Consider the following 19,045-nt stretch of genomic DNA (forward strand, 5'->3'; position numbering starts at 1 on the left):
CAAATTCTTTTCACGTATCTCATCGTCAAAGATATGTCGTTATAATAATTATTTAATTGTTTATAGTTTTCATCGAATCAAATATAACTCTCTTTTTTGACAGTGGCACCAAGCAAACGAATGGTAACACTTATTGCTTGATATTTTGCCTTTCACTTAAATATTATATTTTATAATAAACATTTAATTTTATGCATTCATAACAAGTTTCTAAATCGACGAGTATTTTAACCTATCGCTCAAAAAAGTATTTCTCTATGGAAATTTTGCATTTGCTTTAAAATTTAAGGAAATTCTAAACTATATTAAGCTTTTATTATTCAAATCGATGTTTTGACTTATTTTTTGATGGAAACGTTTTGTTTGTTTTTGTTTCAGGGAGGACCCCCGTTAATAACATGTGAAAAGGTAGTTATAAATACTGAGTTATAAAAATTGAGGACAAAAAAAAACTGTTTTGAAATGATGAGATCTACAATATAATTATATTTATATCATGATAAATATCAATTTATTTATTCTTTTCATTTACTTACGTTCAAACCAATCACGTTATGTTGATAATCCTATGGCTGCAAATTAGGAATCAATATCTCAAAATTTGAACAACAGTTACTAAAACATATTAAATGACGTTTTTTATATTTTATTTCTTGAAAAAAAAAGCGTTTCATAAATATCCAACCAATATTGATGAAAGTTATGTTCATCTACAGATGAAAATTAATGCAAAACATCTTTGTACTACAATTTAAATTAAAAAAAGAACTTTATCCAACTCATTCATTTAAAAATAATCCTGTCTACATCCAAAACAGTTTAATCAAATAATCACGGAAATATTCCAAATGTAGTGACATAAAACACATGAACACCAGCTAATATCTAAGCATCTTATGGCATTGGAAAAATAAATAAACTACGGCAGTTTGACAAAAAACTTACTCTACGGATCAATATACTATGAAGCTGTAAGCGTGTTATTGATACATTTTTACAATGCTATGCCTATTTTTAACCATCTTAATTCATAAACGTCGTCTTATATAGAAAAACAAAAGATACTGTCGCATTGGATTTCTCATACCAAAATGTATCAAGCAAGATAAATTGTTCTAGAATTCAATTCGGGTTGACTTATGTGTTTTAGACGATTTTAAGATATGTAGAAGACTTTCTCGAAATTTGTGTCTTATGCTAATAGCATTGCCTTGATACTTGCAGAATTTGAAGTTAGTTATATCAATTAAGCATAAGAAATTGCATTTTGTGTTTCTGATATAAAGAACATACGATTTAAATCGACTGGAAATACAACTTTTACAAATTAGGCTGGTTTAACTAGATAACGCAACGTTGATTAAATTCATCGTAAGGAGATTTGTTTGTTTGTTTTGTTTGGTTCCTCTTTTTGTAAACTTAAATTAGGTTTGTAATAACATTGCTTTAAACAATAATGCATTTAAGCGTTGCAAATATATGAAAAAATGATTTGCATTAAGTTTGGAAATTTAAATGCGATTGAAAATCAATATTTAAAGAAACTATTGGACAATTTTTATGTAAAAGGCTAAATGATATAGAATTAGCCGTAAATAAGCAAACAAGGTTTTTGTGTTAAAAGGAAACTTTACTTTTCTTGCTTTAAATTAAGATTTTGAAGTTACCTCGAATATCATGTAATTTAATCCTTATTCTATAAAACAAAGTTCTATAGATATAATACATGTAATAATAAATCATATCAAAATGTCCAAGCACAACTACTTTATTAAGATTAGTTTGTTTATATTAATATTACTGTATTCTGATACAACAAATCTAAAACGTATTGTTGCATCTTGTAATTGAAAGCATTTATAACTACATTTGTTTTAATAAAAAATCGTCTGTATCATAGATAATTAAATTAATATTTATTGTAGTGCCATTTACTTTGGTAGTTCCATTTCATATTTTTATAAAATCTTTGGCATCAAACACGACTTTATTTAATTAGTTATCAATTCTCTAGCTGTTTTTAATATATTCGAATTTCGCATCGTTGTCTTGTGCATGCTTAGCATATTTGGTACCTAACGTGTCTGGAAGTGTGTTAATGTTCTTTTAACTTCTTTACTCATCACTAGTATCACCATTTTATTATATTATGACGGTCCTTGATTGGCCAATGTGACAGGCAATGATAAAAAAGAAAGAGTTTGGCGGTATGAAAAAACTGCATGAACTGCATTGATCTAAATGACTTCCCTGAATATACAATACTCAGTTGAAATTGTTTTTGCCTAAATTTTGTAATAAATCATTACCTTTTTAAGCATCTGCTGGTAAAAATATGTAAATAATTAAACATTTGCTCTATAAAATTCATACTATTCTCAATTATTTAGAACATGTATGACATGTATTGAGTACATGGAAAAAGAGTTTTCTTTAAATGAAAATGACAATATGAAATGAAACTTGGTTTTATGTCACATTAAAAATTAATGTTTTCATAACAAAATTTGTGGGTGTGTTTTTGTTGTTGGTTGTTTCTTTTTAATGGCTATAGTATGTAGAATGTAGAGAAAATATAAGGATCGTAAAAACTGAATAAGATAGTATTTTATCTGTTTGCCCCCACCAGCACTGGCCTACGCAATATCCACTTCTTAATGCAAATAAAAGAATTGAAACGGATTATCCAGAAGGGCATGTAGTATATCATACTTGATAATACATATATTTCAAATGAAAATGATATGTTTGAGATGACAGCTTTTGGAAAAAAATATATCCATTCCATTTCTCTAATTTTGGACAGGTTATTATTAGCAATAATTTTGTCAATGGTATTGTTTTTAGGGACAGCTTGATTTTATTCCCCTAGAATTATGTTCCAATGTAACGTTTTGCTCGGGGGTTTTTTGTCTAACACTTTTAAAACGAAAAAAAAAAGCTTTAAAGTGCTAAAATCACGTTTTTAAATTTCATAAGTCATAGTATTTTTTGGGCCCTTAATTTTTCCTTTATCTTTTAGGGACAGAAAAAACCCCAAAATGCCTAAAGGCAAAAACCGTATTTTTTCAGGGAAAAAAAAACAATTGTCTTTTTTTTTATTATGTTTGCATTTTAAGTTAAAAATTTCCCAATTATTGAAATATATGTATATAATTATCTACAGAAAAATAAAATTTTTAAAAATTTTAAAAAAGTGCCCAAAACATTTAAATTTGTCCACGGGATCAAATAGCTATGTTGAAGTAAAAGTGAAAAAATTATTTTTCCAAGACCTGACTATACTGGTAATAAATTAGTCTGTACCGGTATAAAAAATAAGAAATGAGATTAACAAGAAGTGATATAACCCCTATGGATTAAATTATGAATATGGTGTTATACAAAGTTGCATACTATGCGAAAAGATGTCATAACAGTACCTTTATATTTAATAAAAAATATTTATGATAGACCGTATGGGGTGTCTCTTTATGTAATTTATTATTTAAAAAATCATGAGCCAGCTTTCTTTGCCAATTCTAATGGACAATGATTCACTCAATTCATGAGGGTACGCGTATTTCATAAAATTCGGTCCTACTAAACACTGCTAAGGACCGCTAAGGACTGCTAAGGAGCCACAAAGGACTACTAGGGAGGCACAAAGGACCTTAAAATACCTCCTAGGGCATTCTTATAATACATGGTAGTATGTTTAGTGAAAAAAAAATTATAATTTTAAGAAAAAATATTATTTTGGTGAAAATTTTATGAGTTGCCGGACCGCTAAGGACTGCTCAGATACACAAAAGACTGCTAAGGAGGCACAAAGGACCTTAATATACCTCCTAGTGCATTCTTATAATACAAGGTAGTATGTTAAGTGACAAAAAATGTATTATTTTAAGAAAAAATATTATTTTAGTGATAAAATTTATGTTTTTGAAGAGTTGCCGGACCGCTAAGGACTGCTCAGGTGCACTAACAACTGCTAGGGAGGCACAAAGGACCTTAAAATCCCTCCTAGAACATTCTTATAATATATGGTAGAAAGTTAATAGACAAAAATGTATCATGATTGTAAGAAAAATTTAATTTTAGTGATAGAATTTATGTTTTCGATGAGTTGCAGGACCTCTAAGGTATACAAAGGACTGCTAGGGAGGCACAAAGGACCTTTAAATATTTCCTAGGGAGGCACAAAGGACCTTAAAATACCTGTGAGGGCATTCTTATAATGCATGGTAGTATGTTTAGTGACAAAAAATGTATAATTTTAAGAAAAAATATCATTTTGGTGATAGAATTTATGCTTTCGATGAGTTGCCTGACCGCTAAGGACTGCTCAGAAACACAAAAGACTGCTAGGGAGGCACAAAGGACCTTAAAATCCCTCTTAGAACATTCTTATAATATAATTATGGTAGTAAGTTAATAGACAAAAATGTATTATTGTAAGAAAAAATATAATTTTAGTGATAGAATTTATGTTTTCGATGAGTTGCAGGACCTCTAAGGTGTACAAAGGACTGCTAGGGAGGCACAAAGGACCTTTAAATATTTCCTAGGGAGGCACAAAGGACCTTAAAATACCTGTGAGGGCATTCTTATAATGCATGGTAGTATGTTTAGTGACAAAAAATGTATAATTTTAAGAAAAAATATCATTTTGGTGATAGAATTTATGCTTTCGATGAGTTGCCTGACCGCTAAGGACTGCTCAGAAACACAAAAGACTGCTAGGGAGGCACAAAGGACCTTAAAATCCCTCTTAGAACATTCTTATAATATAATTATGGTAGTAAGTTAATAGACAAAAATGTATTATTGTAAGAAAAAATATAATTTTAGTGATAGAATTTATGTTTTCAATGAGTTGCAGGACCGCTAAGGTGCACAAAGGACTGCTAGGGAGGCACAAAGGACCTTTAAATATTTCCTAGGGAGGCACAAAGGACCTTAAAATACCTGTGAGGGCATTCTTATAATACATGGTAGTATGTTTAGTGACAAAAAATGTATAATTTTAAGAAAAAATATCATTTTGGTGATAGAATTTATGCTTTCGATGAGTTGCCCGACCGCTAAGGACTGCTCAGATACGCAAAAGACTGCTAGGGAGGCACAAAGGACCTTAAAATACCTCCTAGAACATTCTTATAATATATAGTAGTAAGTTAATAGACAAAAATGTATTATTGTAAGAAAAAATATAATTTTAGTGATAGAATTTATGTTTTCGATGAGTTGCAGGACCGCTAAAGACTGCTAGGGAGGTACAAAGAATCTTAAAATACCTCCTAGGGGCACAAAGGACTGCTAGGGAGGCACAAAGGACATTTATGTACCTCCTATGGCATTCTTATAATATATGGTAGTATGTTTAGTGAGAAAAAATGTATAATTTTAAGAAAAAAATATAATTTTGGTGATAGAATTTATGTTTTTTCGATGAGTTGCCAGACCGCTAAGGACTGCTCAGGTACACAAAAGACTACTAGCAAGGCACAAAGGACCTTAAATTACTTCCTAGGGCATTTTTATATTATATTGTAGTAAGTTAATAGATAAAAAAATGTATTATTTTAAGAAAAAATATAATTTTCGTGATAGAATTTATGTTTTTGATGAGTTGCCAGACCGCTAAGGACTGCTAGGAAGGCACAAATGACCTTAAAATACCACCTAGGGTCACAAAGGACTGCTAGGGAGGCACAAAGGACATTTATATACCTCCTAGGGCATTCTTATAATATATGGTAGTATGTTTAGTGAGAAAAAATGTATAATTTTAAGAAAAAATATAATTTTGGTGATAGAAATTATGTCTTCGATGAGTTGCAGGACCGCTAAGGAATGTTAGGGAGGCACAAAGGACATTAAAATAGTACCTCCTAAAGCATTGTTTTAATACATGTTAGTATGTTTAATGACAAAAAATGTATAATTTTAAGAAAAAATTAAATTTTGGTGATAAAATTATGCTTTTGATGAGTTGCAGGACAGCAAAGTGCTAGGGAGGCACAAAGGACTGCTAGGGAGGCACAAAGGACCTTAAAATACCTCCTAGGGCATTCTTGTAATATATGGTAGTATGTTTAATGACAAAAAATGTATAATTTTAAGAAAAAATATAATTTGGTGATAGAATTTATGTTTTCGATGAGTTGCTGGCCCACTTAGGACTGCTAAGGGGCACAAAGGACTGCTAGGGAGGCACAAAAGACCTTAAATTAATAATAATTAGAGTGTAATAATTTTATTTAATTTTGTTTAGTGACCAACATAGTGTGTTTGTGACCAGCATGGATCCAGACCAGCCTGCACATCCGCGCAGTCTGATCAGGATCCATGCTGTTAGCTATCAATTTCTCTACTTGTAATAGGGTTTGTAAGCGAACAGCATGGATCCTGTTCAGACTGCGCGGATGCGCAGGCTGGTCTGGATCCATGCTGATCGCAAAGCCATTATGTTGGTTTTGTCATTACGTGGCTCATATGGTGCTTACTAAATCTCACAAAGGGGGTTTTACGCTAAATCTCCAAAGTGACTGATATTATTTTTTTCTACGAAAATTATTTACATGAAATAGATTATATGTTACTCTAACCTTCAGTGGACCAACAATTTATCAACATAATATTAAAGCTAAAATGAATTTCGGACAAATATAAATATATATAAATATATATAAATTTTTTTTTTTTGGTGTTTTTAAAATAAGGTACTGAAGTGGATAGATTTAACAGAAATGAGCAAATGATTCTTTTTACAATAACACTAAACTTATCTTGTTCTTATGTTGTGTGATATGGAAGTAGTTAGCTTTGCAACTGTACATAGAAATATTTCATACTAAAATTAAATAGAATAATCTTAACAAAATAATCTTATCAGGATATATATTCACAGAAAAACTATTAAAATAGGATATATAGAATGTTGAAGTGACATTGTGGTTAAATTAGTCAATTGTTTAAAACATAGATTCTTTAAGATCATTCTTTTTACTTCAATAATAAACAAATCATCTATCCCAGCCCCTCATAAAACAGTTGGATACAGACAATTTCAGCCCCTCATAAAAACAATGGGATATGGATCCTAACTATATACATACAGATGGGGCTGGCACATTATTGGAAGTTAACAAGCTGTATATTGGAGCTGTGTATTGTATATTGGGATGTGTGATATATTACAAACCAGTGGGGTGCCAATATAGGGTGATATACTTCAAAACAGTGGGAGGGACTTTCTGTTAGAGAATGCCTATTATTAAGTAAGCTGTAGATCAATTAAGTCTAAGGATCTATTGAACATCATTTTTTTATTGGCCAAATATATAGTCAATGAAAAAAAAAACCAAACAACAAATATATTTCACCACCCTGAATAAAGTATTTGTCTCCATATTCCAGCACATTGTCATATCACTTGACCAATTTAATTATTATAAGAAATGGAAGAAGATCATAAGAAAAATGATTTTAATATATGGTTTTGACTTCAGTAATGAAAAAGTGATAATAATCAAAATTTGTTTGTAAACAAAGTCCTAAAAAAAATTTTGAATCTGTAAATTTTAATGAATGATCACAAGTCCATTTATACTGAAACATTAACATAGAAAACTATCAATACTGAGAAATAATGAACTTATAACACTGAATCATAATAACATCTTCAGATAATAATGTTACTGACATTTCACATAAATAAACTTAAAATTTCATCAATTGGTAGTAATTAATTACAACAATATAAAAGTAGATCTGTAATTTTTTAAATGAAAATTTTATTTGTTGGTATTTAGTAATTAGAAATTCAAGCTTATGAAAACTTATAATTTACTTCAGTCTGTATAATAATTATCTATTAAAAAGATAAATCTGATTATATCACTATATATTATTTTGTAAATATATATAGTAAGATACTGTCTGTATGATAATTTTCTTTAACACACTGGAAATACATTATCTGAAAATAAAGAATCTCCCTTTCATTATCAATGTTCATATTTAATTCAGAACAGTTCATTCAAATGTCTATGCAACTTTTCATTTTGAAATACAAAAAGAAAGAAACTCCTTGATCAAGGAGCTTAATTCTAAATATTTTTCCTGAAATTTGTTCTTTTTGTTTACATTAATTGTACATTATGTACTATTTAAAGCATATAAAGCTATTATCATTATATTAAAACCAAAACCCCAGGAACTATGAGATTTGAACATCTAGTGTAACATTTGGCCCCCCAAAAATGTAACAAACGCCTCCCTGCAGCATGTAATTTCTGGGTTTTCTAACAAAAAATAATTAGAAAGTCATAGAATTTTTGATGTTTTTTTTAGGAAATGTGTTTGCATATTTGATTTAAGAATGATTTGGTGTATGTATCTTGTTTTAAGATTGACAATTTGCAGAATATTCGTCCAAATAGTTATCCTTTCTGTAATATTTTGAAAAAAAATGTCCAAAAAGTTATCCTTTCTTTCCATAAAAATCTGTTACAGACAATAGGGTACATTAAAACAACAAACATGGCCTTATTAACTTTATTATTTGACATAGATGGTCCATTTACTGTGCAGAAGGGACAATTTGTTCAGCCAATATACACATTTTCAACATACATGTATATGAAAAAATGTGATTCATAATGATATGTGTTTGTATATATATTCTTTTTATATGTGCTTGTACATTTATATGTAAACTTGAATTTGTTTTGTCAGGATCTGTGTTCATGTATATAGATGTTTTGATATGTGTTTAAGACTGGCTTTATTATTGATATGTGCTTGTATATAAATATGTATACTTGCATTTTTGTCAGGGTATGTCTTTGTATATAGATGTTATGATGTGTGTTAGAGACCGGCTTCATAAGAGATATAATTATGCTTGAACATAAATATGTATACTTGCATTTATTTTGTAATAATATATGTTTATATATAGATGTTTTGGTATGTGTTTAAAATCAGAAAGCATAAATTCTATCACCAAAATTATATTTTTTCTTAAAATTATACATTTTTTGTCACTAAACATACTACCATGTATTATGAGAATGTACTAACAGGTATATTTAGGTCCTTTGTGCCTCCCTAGGAAATATTCTAAGGTCCTTTGTGCATCCCTAGCAGTCCTTTGTGCACATAAGCGGTCCTGCAACTCATCGAAAACATAAATTCTATCACTTAAATAATAATTTTTTCTTACAATAATACTTTTTTTTTCTATTAACTTACTACCATATATTATAAGAATGTTATAGGAGAGATTTTAAGGTCCTTTGTGCCTCCCTAGCAGTTGTTGGTGCACCTGAGCAGTCCTTTGCGGTCCAGCAACTCATCGAAAGCATAAATTCTATCACCAAAATTATATTTTTTCTTAAAATTATACATTTTTTGTCACTAAACATACTACCATGTATTATAAGAATGCCCTAACAGGTATTAAAGTTCCTTTGTGCCTCCCTAGGAAATATTTTAAGGTCTTTTGTGCCTCCCTAGCAGTCCTTTGCACACCTGAGCAGTCCTTAGCGGTCCTGCACCTCATCGAAAGCATAAATTCTATCACAAAAATTATATTCTTTCTTACAATAATACATTTTTGTCTATTAACTTACTACCATATATTATAAGAATGTTCTAGGAGGGATTTTAAGGTCCTTTGTGCCTCCCTAGCAGTTGTTAGTGCACCTGAGCAGTCCTTAGCTAGCCTAATTAATTTGGCGTGAACGGTTTGACCCATTTTACAGACTTTTTTTTCTTACTGTCAAACCGTTACGCCTAATTTTAACTGTCATTTTTACGCACGGAAAATCTACCGGTAACACTATCGATAGTTTGGACTGATTTTTACTGCTTAAACCTGAAAGTAACTTCAATTCCCTCTAAAGATCAATAGAATATAAATTTTAGTACTAACTTCTCCTAGAAAAAATAGTAGATTGTACCTGTCTTAACGCATACATGCGATTTATTTCAAATTTGTACTGTCTACTCTATCTTAGGCGGACATGTTATGACATCATCGTAAAAAATCGATTCCGTGAAAGCTGGTAGTAGCTACCAGTGTGTCTAGCAGGTAAGTGTGGGTTACGCATGAAGATTAAATTAAACGAAATATCGGGGGAAATAAATCTATTCATTATTTTTTAATAAATGTGTGCATTATTAAATACTATTGAAAAGTATCATTGTATTTAACCTAAAATGCAATGGTCGCAAATAGGCTCTGTACAAGTACTGTTGTTTAATATTTTTTAAATATTTTAATACATATACTCAACATTTATCAATTGGTGGTTTGCCTTCTTGTTTACTGCTAATGACTGCCAATGAATTTCCTATCCCCTTCTCCTGTGCCCGTTAACTTAGTGGTCCTGTTTCATACTGTTTTGGTGACACTTTTGTTTGTGTCCCTTGTTGTTTTTTCGTCTTTGGTAAGTATCTTCCCTTTGCCCCTAGTTTTATTTCTTTATTTCACCCCCTCCCCGAATTTCCTATCCCCTTCCCCTGTGCTCGTTAACTTAGTGGTCCTATTAATCATTCATTTATTTATTTTCTTTGATTTCCTTCTCAGTTACATTTTAGTGATAAGCCTGACCGTGCTCTCCCTTGCGCCCTTTCCCGTTTTAATTTAGGATCCTCCTGGGCTCCTTGCCAATGGTTCATGTTCCTGGGTCGTGTGGGGTTTGCGTTCATTGAACGCCGCCTTTCCTTGTTCATCTTGTTTATCATATTGTATACATGTATACCGAACCGTAACAAACAGATAATGATTATCAATACAAGGTTCGGCAAGCAAGCAAGCAAAGAAATGTAAAGAAACAGAAAAAACTTATACACCATTCATGTATCCCACCCTCCAAAAAAACCCACCAAAAAACGCCCTGAAACTGCAAAATAGAAAAATAAATACCAGGAGTGCCAAGACGGCTCTGGTAGGTTCAAGTGCTCCCTTTCGCCGGTTTAAACAGAATTGATCACTTAAACAAAATAATGTTTGAAAATTTTTAATCAACATCCACAGATGTGTACATAATACGGCGGTAATCATGAACTTTCAATGTGACACATTCGAGGTGCCGTTCAACGGGAACTAGATAACATGGAATTTTAATGGGTATCAGAGGTTTTGGTGCCTTTTGCGACAGTCGTTCCAACTTTTTTCCCATCTGTCTTACATTGTTATGCTATTCAACATCTAAATAACGGTCACTAAATTTCCGCTTGCTGTGTTTTTTTCATAAACCCCGTCAAATCTGTGCGACAATTGTATTTACCGAGGACTGGTCTGAAATTCCATTTTATAGTTTGAAATTTTTAAGATTTTTTTTTCAGAGTTTTAAAGTTATTTTTGGTTGTTTTGAACTTCTTCCCATACACAACCGTCCTCAATCTCTTTTAAAGATAATAAACTAGAAATTGATATGGAGTGTAATATAAATTGAAATTCTTCTTTGTTTCATCATGTATAGTATAATTATCATTCATTAAGATGTACCTACAATTACATTGTATTTTCGTATGTGGGAAATCATGGCAGGGTTATAAAATAAAAAAGTAGTTCAGAAATTTCACCTAATGATCACAGATGTTAAAAAATCCAACTTAATAATATCTAATTTGACAATTTAAACGGACTTAAATGCAGTATGATCTGACATCGGACATCATAAACTATTTAATTTCTAAGTAAAGTTATCATAATTTCCTTTACACATTCTCTTTTTAATGCTGAAATATTTGTGTGTGAATAAAAGAGTTATTCCTGCAATAATTCATATAAATAACATAAACAAATTGTATAATAAAGCTTGGCAAATACAATTGATTGCCGCCGATACCTGTGTTACACCATGGATTTTACCAGTGTTTACAATTTTACCATGACACCGCTTTCCAATATGGCCGCTTTCAATAATTTTCAACGATTAAAAAAATTAAAGTGTAATATTTAGACTTCTGTTCGACTTTGAAGTATGATAATTTGGAACCTTGCATAAAAAACGATGCTCTTTCAGGTAATGTAGACCGTTTCTTTGAAACTTTTCTAGTTTTTGCTCCCAACAACTTCTAATTGGGAAGCGTCCGTGCATAAAAATGCAGTTCGTGGTTGGACTTGGAAAAAGACAGCGCCCGTCCAAAATTATCTCGGTGTCTCTTTGACAAGTCTAATAAGTTGGACTAGTCCTTAGCGGTCCGGCAATTCTTCAAAAACATAAATTTTACCACTAAAATGATATTTTTTCTTAAAATAATACATTTTTTGTCACTAAACATACTACCTTGTATTATAAGAATGCCCTAGGAGGTATTTTAAGGTCCTTTGTGCCTCCCTAGCAGTCTTTTGTATATCTGAGCAGTCCTTAGCGGTCCGGCAACTCATAAAATTTTCACCAAAATAATATTTTTTCTTAAAATTATAAAAAAAAATTTCACTAAACATACTACCATGTATTATAAGAATGCCCTAGGAGGTATTTTAAGGTCCTTTGTGCCTCCCTAGTAGTCCTTTGTAGCTCCTTAGCAGTCCTTAGCGGTCCTAAGCAGTCCTTAGCAGTGTTTAGTAGGACCCCATAAAATTAACCATGAAGACGTGTTTTTTTTACTTTTATTGTATTTCTTGTGACGATATTTTGTGTTTCTTTTAGATATCCTTTAAGACTGAACAACATTCAAAGGTAGACTGAGAACTAGTTATGAAAGCCGCGGTGTTTTTTCTCTCTTAAAAAAACTTTTTTTTCAAAACAATTTACTTAAAAAGAATTGACATGAAAAGAATAATATATCAGTTCAATATTCATAAATTTCGTAATAAAATTTACAATAAACAGTTTGTTAAGTAAACCTAAACTATTTTTGGAAAAAGTACAATGGCTGGAAAATATCATAAAAATTTACAGTTAAATTTACATTAAGGAAAGTTTTATTGTCATTTTTATAACATTTCTCTCGAAAAATAAATAAAATAAAATAAAAAATAAATGCATATTGAAAATAACGTATATCGTGATGAAATATATTGGTTGTAAATTTAACACTAGTAGAAATAAAATAAAACAATTTTAAAACTACACTTAAGATATGAAAACTTTATTATATGTATACCAACTTGTGTGAAAGTTATCCTTTTATTTTTTCCAAATAGCTTTATCAAAATGACATGGAAACATCCCAACAATAAGTGGCAGGAAACATATGTCCGCAAGCTGATATCTTAGCATCTTATAGTATTGGAATATGATTATACGAAAGCCTTTTGTCAAATCACTCACAATCATGAATCGATATACTACAACGCTTGAAGCATTCAATTGTTTGTTGACATTATAGTTGTTGGAACTTGGCAAGAAATAAGAACGAAACATGATCTGGAATTTCAGAAATGCAAACCTTACTATAATTTTTATAATAAATAATGATAAGTTTTACATTTAAAAGACAAATATTAAATGGAACGCCTTTTGCACTTCATTGCTACGACGGTTTTCTTTTTCTATAAAATAATCATTTATTTAGCAAAAAGCCCCGCGTGTCTATCCGTGTTATTTCAATTGTCTTTCTTTACAGTCTGTAAGCTCTGTTAAAATTAGACTTAAAAAAACTATAAATAAAAAACAAGATACATCAGTCTGATTTCATCAAATTAACACTAGCAGAAAGAAGGAAACTTCTTTTCAATATAATTTCTGTTTTATTAACACACATTGCAATCAGAGGTGAGTTGTGTGAAATGTGCAAACATTGTCAAGTGAATTCGATGCGTGCTGTTTTAATTATAAACAAACTTAAACCGATTACAAAGAAGTATTCATAAATAAAACAAGGATTGGAATAAATAACATTTTTCTAAATTAAAACACGTATATTTTATAAAATATCAATACTACATCACAGAAAATTCTTGACAAAGAACCCCACGATTATGAAATGAAAGTGTCTTTTAAAAGGGTCCATTAATCCAAAATATTACTATTATTTTTTCAGTTTTTTTTTTAATTTAAGTAACCTGTTACTCTTTCATAAACGTCTCTCTTTGACGGTGAAGCTGAACAATATTTTGTTGGCATTAAGATCCTGTACATTTTGAGTGATTGTCTATTTTGATTACATTTAGCTAATTTTATGACAAATTATCTTTATAAAAGAGATAAACATTTTAAATGTTTTAAGTCCATTATTACAACATTATAAAACACACATTTGCCCTTTCTACAGAAAGAAAAAAACGTTTGAATGTGCATGTAAACATCAATTAAACACAATCGTATTATTTATTGTAACTCAAATTCCTTTAAAATAATTGGTGTCAAATTAATTGCATATAAAACAAACCTATACACAAATACAATTTATATGAAAATCGCAGATGTCAGAGAAAATATTTTTTTAATGTCATAAAATGTAACTACCTAGAGGTTTGTAAAGTGTAATTTACATTTAATACTGTCTAGAAAGTAAATTAAATTTCCAGGTGCCTGGAGGTTTCGATTTTGCGCATTATTATGTTTTAAATCTGAATTTAGCAAGTCAAGTGATATAAGAGTATTTTATCCTGAACCTTTTAACCGTATGAACTAAAGTATGTTTTAGAGAGAAACATTTTTTATTTTGATCTGTGCATCAATAAAATTATATAGACTGTATTTTCTCCAACAGAAACAGTTTATACGTTTTTTAACGGTTAACATAAAGTGACTGACTTTCTTTCCCATTGGCAGTTTAGTCAAAAAGTATATAAAATGTATTAACATGTGTTTAATTATTTGTAATCAGACTCAATTTACGGTCGGCAAATATCAGCTTCAAGACTTTAAGACAATATCTTTGGCTAAATAAAAATGTTTTCACTTCATATAAAACTCATCAGGTATGTATACTTTGTATGATTTTGTTTCTCAAGTAGCATTAAATATCTAATTATCTAGTTTCCTTTGAAAGTGTCAACGTAGAGGTTGGTACTGCTATGATATATGAACACATCTGTGGGTCTATATTTAAATGTCGGAATCTGCTTTAGCCGATACTTAGGCGTAGGATTGTGTATTAGTAGCCGATTTATAAGTCCAAAATATGCATCGTATCGGACGTTACTACATCGAAACATGTCGGTCACATTAAGGGCTAATAAGAGCATGAGTATGAGTTTTTACCGTAAATACGTTCAACGTGAGCTAATTGATTAGTAACTGCAATAAGTATAGTATGTTGTTCTTCACAATTGAAATACAGCTGAAGTCTTAATATGATGAGTTTTATGAGGTTTATGCAAAATTATTCGTATATAATAAACACTGTTTTCAGCAGAAATTAAAAAAAGATGCTATTAAAGTATTAAACAAATGCAAGTGGAAAAAAGTTCAAGAGACTTCTAGTAAATGATTAAAACACGCCAAAAATTTTCAACCAAAGACACCTATGGAGAACAGCATTTATATCAGTTTTGGAATGTTTCTCTGTCGTTCACTAAATTACAAAATGTTAATAATAATAATTTTTAATAATAATAATAATAATATTTTTTAATAATAATAATAATAATAATAATAATTTTAATTTTAATAATAATAAAATAATTGAAGTTTGCTTTTTAAGTAAACTCGTATCAATAAAATCTGAAAAAAGGGTAAAGATCAACCATTCTTTTCTGAAAAATAAGGTATCTACAAAAAATATCCCACCGTGATCATAAATCTGTTACATAATTATAAGTCTGACTATTTTCTGTCCTTTGTCCTACAGGAACATAATGTGAGAATATTTATTACAATATAATGTTATGATTAATGTCCTGTTACTGTGAGGCTATCATCAATAATCTGGGGTGACAGATTCTGAAATGACCCTTGCCATGATCCACGATAAAGCATTATTCCTTAACTACAAAATGTAAATGTTCATGTCCGATGGGAGTTGTCTAAAAAAGGGAAAGATTGTTTTATCCAGAATACTTGTATTTGAATACTGTGAATTGCAAACGCACATTTTTGGAATGAGACATAAAATTTATAACCACTTTTTGCAGACTTCAACGACCCTTTGGCAACAATATAGGAACAATTTTGATTATTGTTTTAAAAGCCAAAATATGTTATTAACTAAGGAATGTTTTACGATTGAATCCCACATTAAAACATTGTTATTGTTAGAACACCCGACGTTCTGTTAGTTTCCACACATTACAGAATTCAAAGTTCCTGGTAATTTTAACTCACTGCGGTGATTTCAAGTGATTTTATTTAAACGACCTAATTCATCACTCGGCCACAAAAGTCCATTCGTTACTGATCGTGATTATAATAAACAATTTAAAACAGAACTCAAAGTCACATTCAATCCGTAGTTGCTCATCTATTACAACATCATGTCAAAGGTTAAAGCAACCAAGTTGACATTCACTTGGTCAAGCGGTAGCATACTATACTGTTCAGAAATGTACATTTTTTGTTTCTGTTCCACTTTCTTCGTGTCTTGAATTATGGTGACCTTTTCTTATGTATCATCATTTTATAAGATCTGGCGGATGTATGATTGACCAATGTAACAATCGATAATAAAAACATGATATTTGACAGCATTGCGTGCATAAATTGTCTGTATTATACACGCTGATGAATCTGCTTTCCATAAAAAGACACTGCCCAGACAGACCTTAGACAATATGACTAATATAATTCAATGCGACAGTTTTTGTTATTGTGTTCGATGAAAACCCCGCCATTTCTTTCATATTTTCTTCATTAATTTATATTTGCTGTTTTTGATTTTCATCAAATTTATAGCCGACAGTTTTATTGGTATGATATAATAACGTTTTTAATTTAATCAAGATAAAAATACATCGAATTTTTGAATATAATACCAATCTTTACTGATATACTATTATAGACAGTCCACTGTCAAAATATCCGTGTAAAAACCCCGTCAAAGGCAACCATGATAACATTTGAAATAAAATAAAATGGTTCAATCTGTCAAAATGATACGTAAACAAGCGCCTACAACAATATATTAGTTCAATTAATAAAATCATGTGTATAAACCTTGGATATCGCTATACCTTTTTCAATGTCTAAAAAGACTTGGAATAAATAACATTTTTCTAAATTAAAACACGTATATTTTATAAAATATCAATACTACATCACAGAAAATTTTTGACAAAGAACCCCACGATTATGAAATGAAAGTGTCTTTTAAAAGGGTCCATTAATCCAAAATATTACTATTACTTTTTCAGTTTTTTTTTCTAATTTAAGTAACCTGTTACTCTTTCATAAACGTCTCTCTTTCAATCTGTCATAATGATACGTAAACAAGCGCCTACAACAATATATTAGTTCAATTAATAAAATCATGTGTATAAACCTTGGATATCGCTATACCTTTTTCAATGTCTAAAAAGACTTAAAATGTAAATGAATAAATATAAATCTTAACTTCAACTCATATTTATGTTTATTGTTTTTAAATGTAAATTCTAGAATCACTCAAGAAGTCGCATTACACAACATGGAGACTGATATAATCATTTATCTGGACTTTATTTGAATGCGAAATCCATTTTGGCACACAAGACAAAAATTTATATGTATCAAGAACTAGAAATTTTTGGTTGACTTAATTGAATATTTCTTGAAGAATGATGCAGAAGATTTTCTAACCCCCAAAAGATATTCTCATTTTAAAATCCATAACTCGAACTCAGGTGTAAGATGCGTTACAGAAGCCGTAAAATCACTGTGAACTGCATTACGGTGCTCTTATGTTTTGTTGTCCTTTGGGATTGTCTAGATCTAATGCTAGATTGTCATTGACTACAATGTATAAAAAGAATAATTTATACAGTGTATTGAACAAAGACACTTGGAACAAAACTAGAACTAAATTATACTGTTCAGTAATAAATTTTGACCGGTGAACTTTCTGCTTGTACAATTTTAAAGAACCTTCTCTAAACTTGTTGCTGTTAAAGCATAATTTATATTTTAAATACCGATAATTAGTTATTGTTTTTGAATTTCAAACTGATAATGACGTCTAAACTGGGATATGCGAATTTTGCCACTCCATGCATTATAAAGTCGTTCAGTTCCTATGTTTGAAATACATTAGATCAAAGCTTATTCATCATCAATAACTTTATCTCAATTCTGATGTGAATGTAAATTAAATATTAAATTGTTAACTGTTTTAACTACCATTTCGAAATGCAATTAATACTTCAAGTATTGATGAAGTCATTAAGATTTCGTATCGTACTTTTATCTTATAATTATTTACAACAAACCCCATTTTATAGCAAATGGGAACGTAACGTAACAGGTACTATGTAATTTATTTGGTTTCTGCTTTATAAATATTTTATGCATTTTATAAAACTATGTAACTACGGATGAAGATATAATAAAAATACATATAAAATTAATGTTAAGTAAGTCTCAAATCTCAGAAAAGGTAAAAGAAGTAAATAAATGTAAAGCTAGTTTATAAGTTTGATAATACTAACTTGTAAAGCGAAATTGGCCTGTCTTTATCCAAACAGCTTTTGAAAATACGGAAACATCCAAAACAAAAATGGAGATAACATATGTCCGCAGGCGTTTTTATAGTTATTGGAATACCATTAGACGAAAGCCATTTGTTAAATCACTCTAAGTATAGATCGATATATCATGAAGCTGTAAACTTATACATAATTGTATGTCAACATAAAATTCACCTTGACAAAAACGCCATTTGTTTCAAATTAATTTTTTTTGTTTCATACCAGAATTTAAAAAAAAGACTAGTCTAGTTTAATAGCTTAAGAAATAACAGGTGTTGTTTTTGAAAATCAAAATTGTTTATGTATCATATTAAGTTGTACCTTTACAATAACGCCATGTTGTTATATTTTTCTGGTTCTTCAGGATCATTAATGCCAGCACTATTAAGTGTTTAGAATTGAGTACGCTCAAGCCGGTCGTAGAAAACGTGAGGGATGTTGCACAATATCGCTCATGTACAGACTCAATCAAACCGAGTCTGCAATTTCATG

General features: G+C 30.1%; 1 protein-coding gene across 3 annotated transcripts in view; it reads right to left on the reverse strand.

The window, feature by feature from the left end:
* The window catches only part of LOC132749983 (voltage-dependent calcium channel gamma-5 subunit-like), a 103,086-nt gene that overhangs the window by 17,549 nt on the left and 66,492 nt on the right, over positions 1-19,045 (reverse strand). Inside the window, exon 1 of one of the 3 annotated variants that reach the window (XM_060739932.1) lies at positions 18,515-18,593. The exons of 1 other annotated variant lie outside the window; for it this stretch is intronic. The gene's annotated coding sequence lies outside the window, so the exon portion shown is untranslated. Of the gene's footprint in view, positions 1-13,117; positions 13,305-18,514; positions 18,594-19,045 lie in introns of those variants that run through there. One more of the 3 variants, XM_060739933.1, reaches the window with a different exon arrangement.

Source organism: Ruditapes philippinarum, unplaced genomic scaffold (assembly GCF_026571515.1).
Source record: "Ruditapes philippinarum isolate M1 unplaced genomic scaffold, ASM2657151v2 ctg1025_1_1_1_1, whole genome shotgun sequence".
NCBI lineage: Eukaryota > Metazoa > Mollusca > Bivalvia > Venerida > Veneridae > Ruditapes > Ruditapes philippinarum.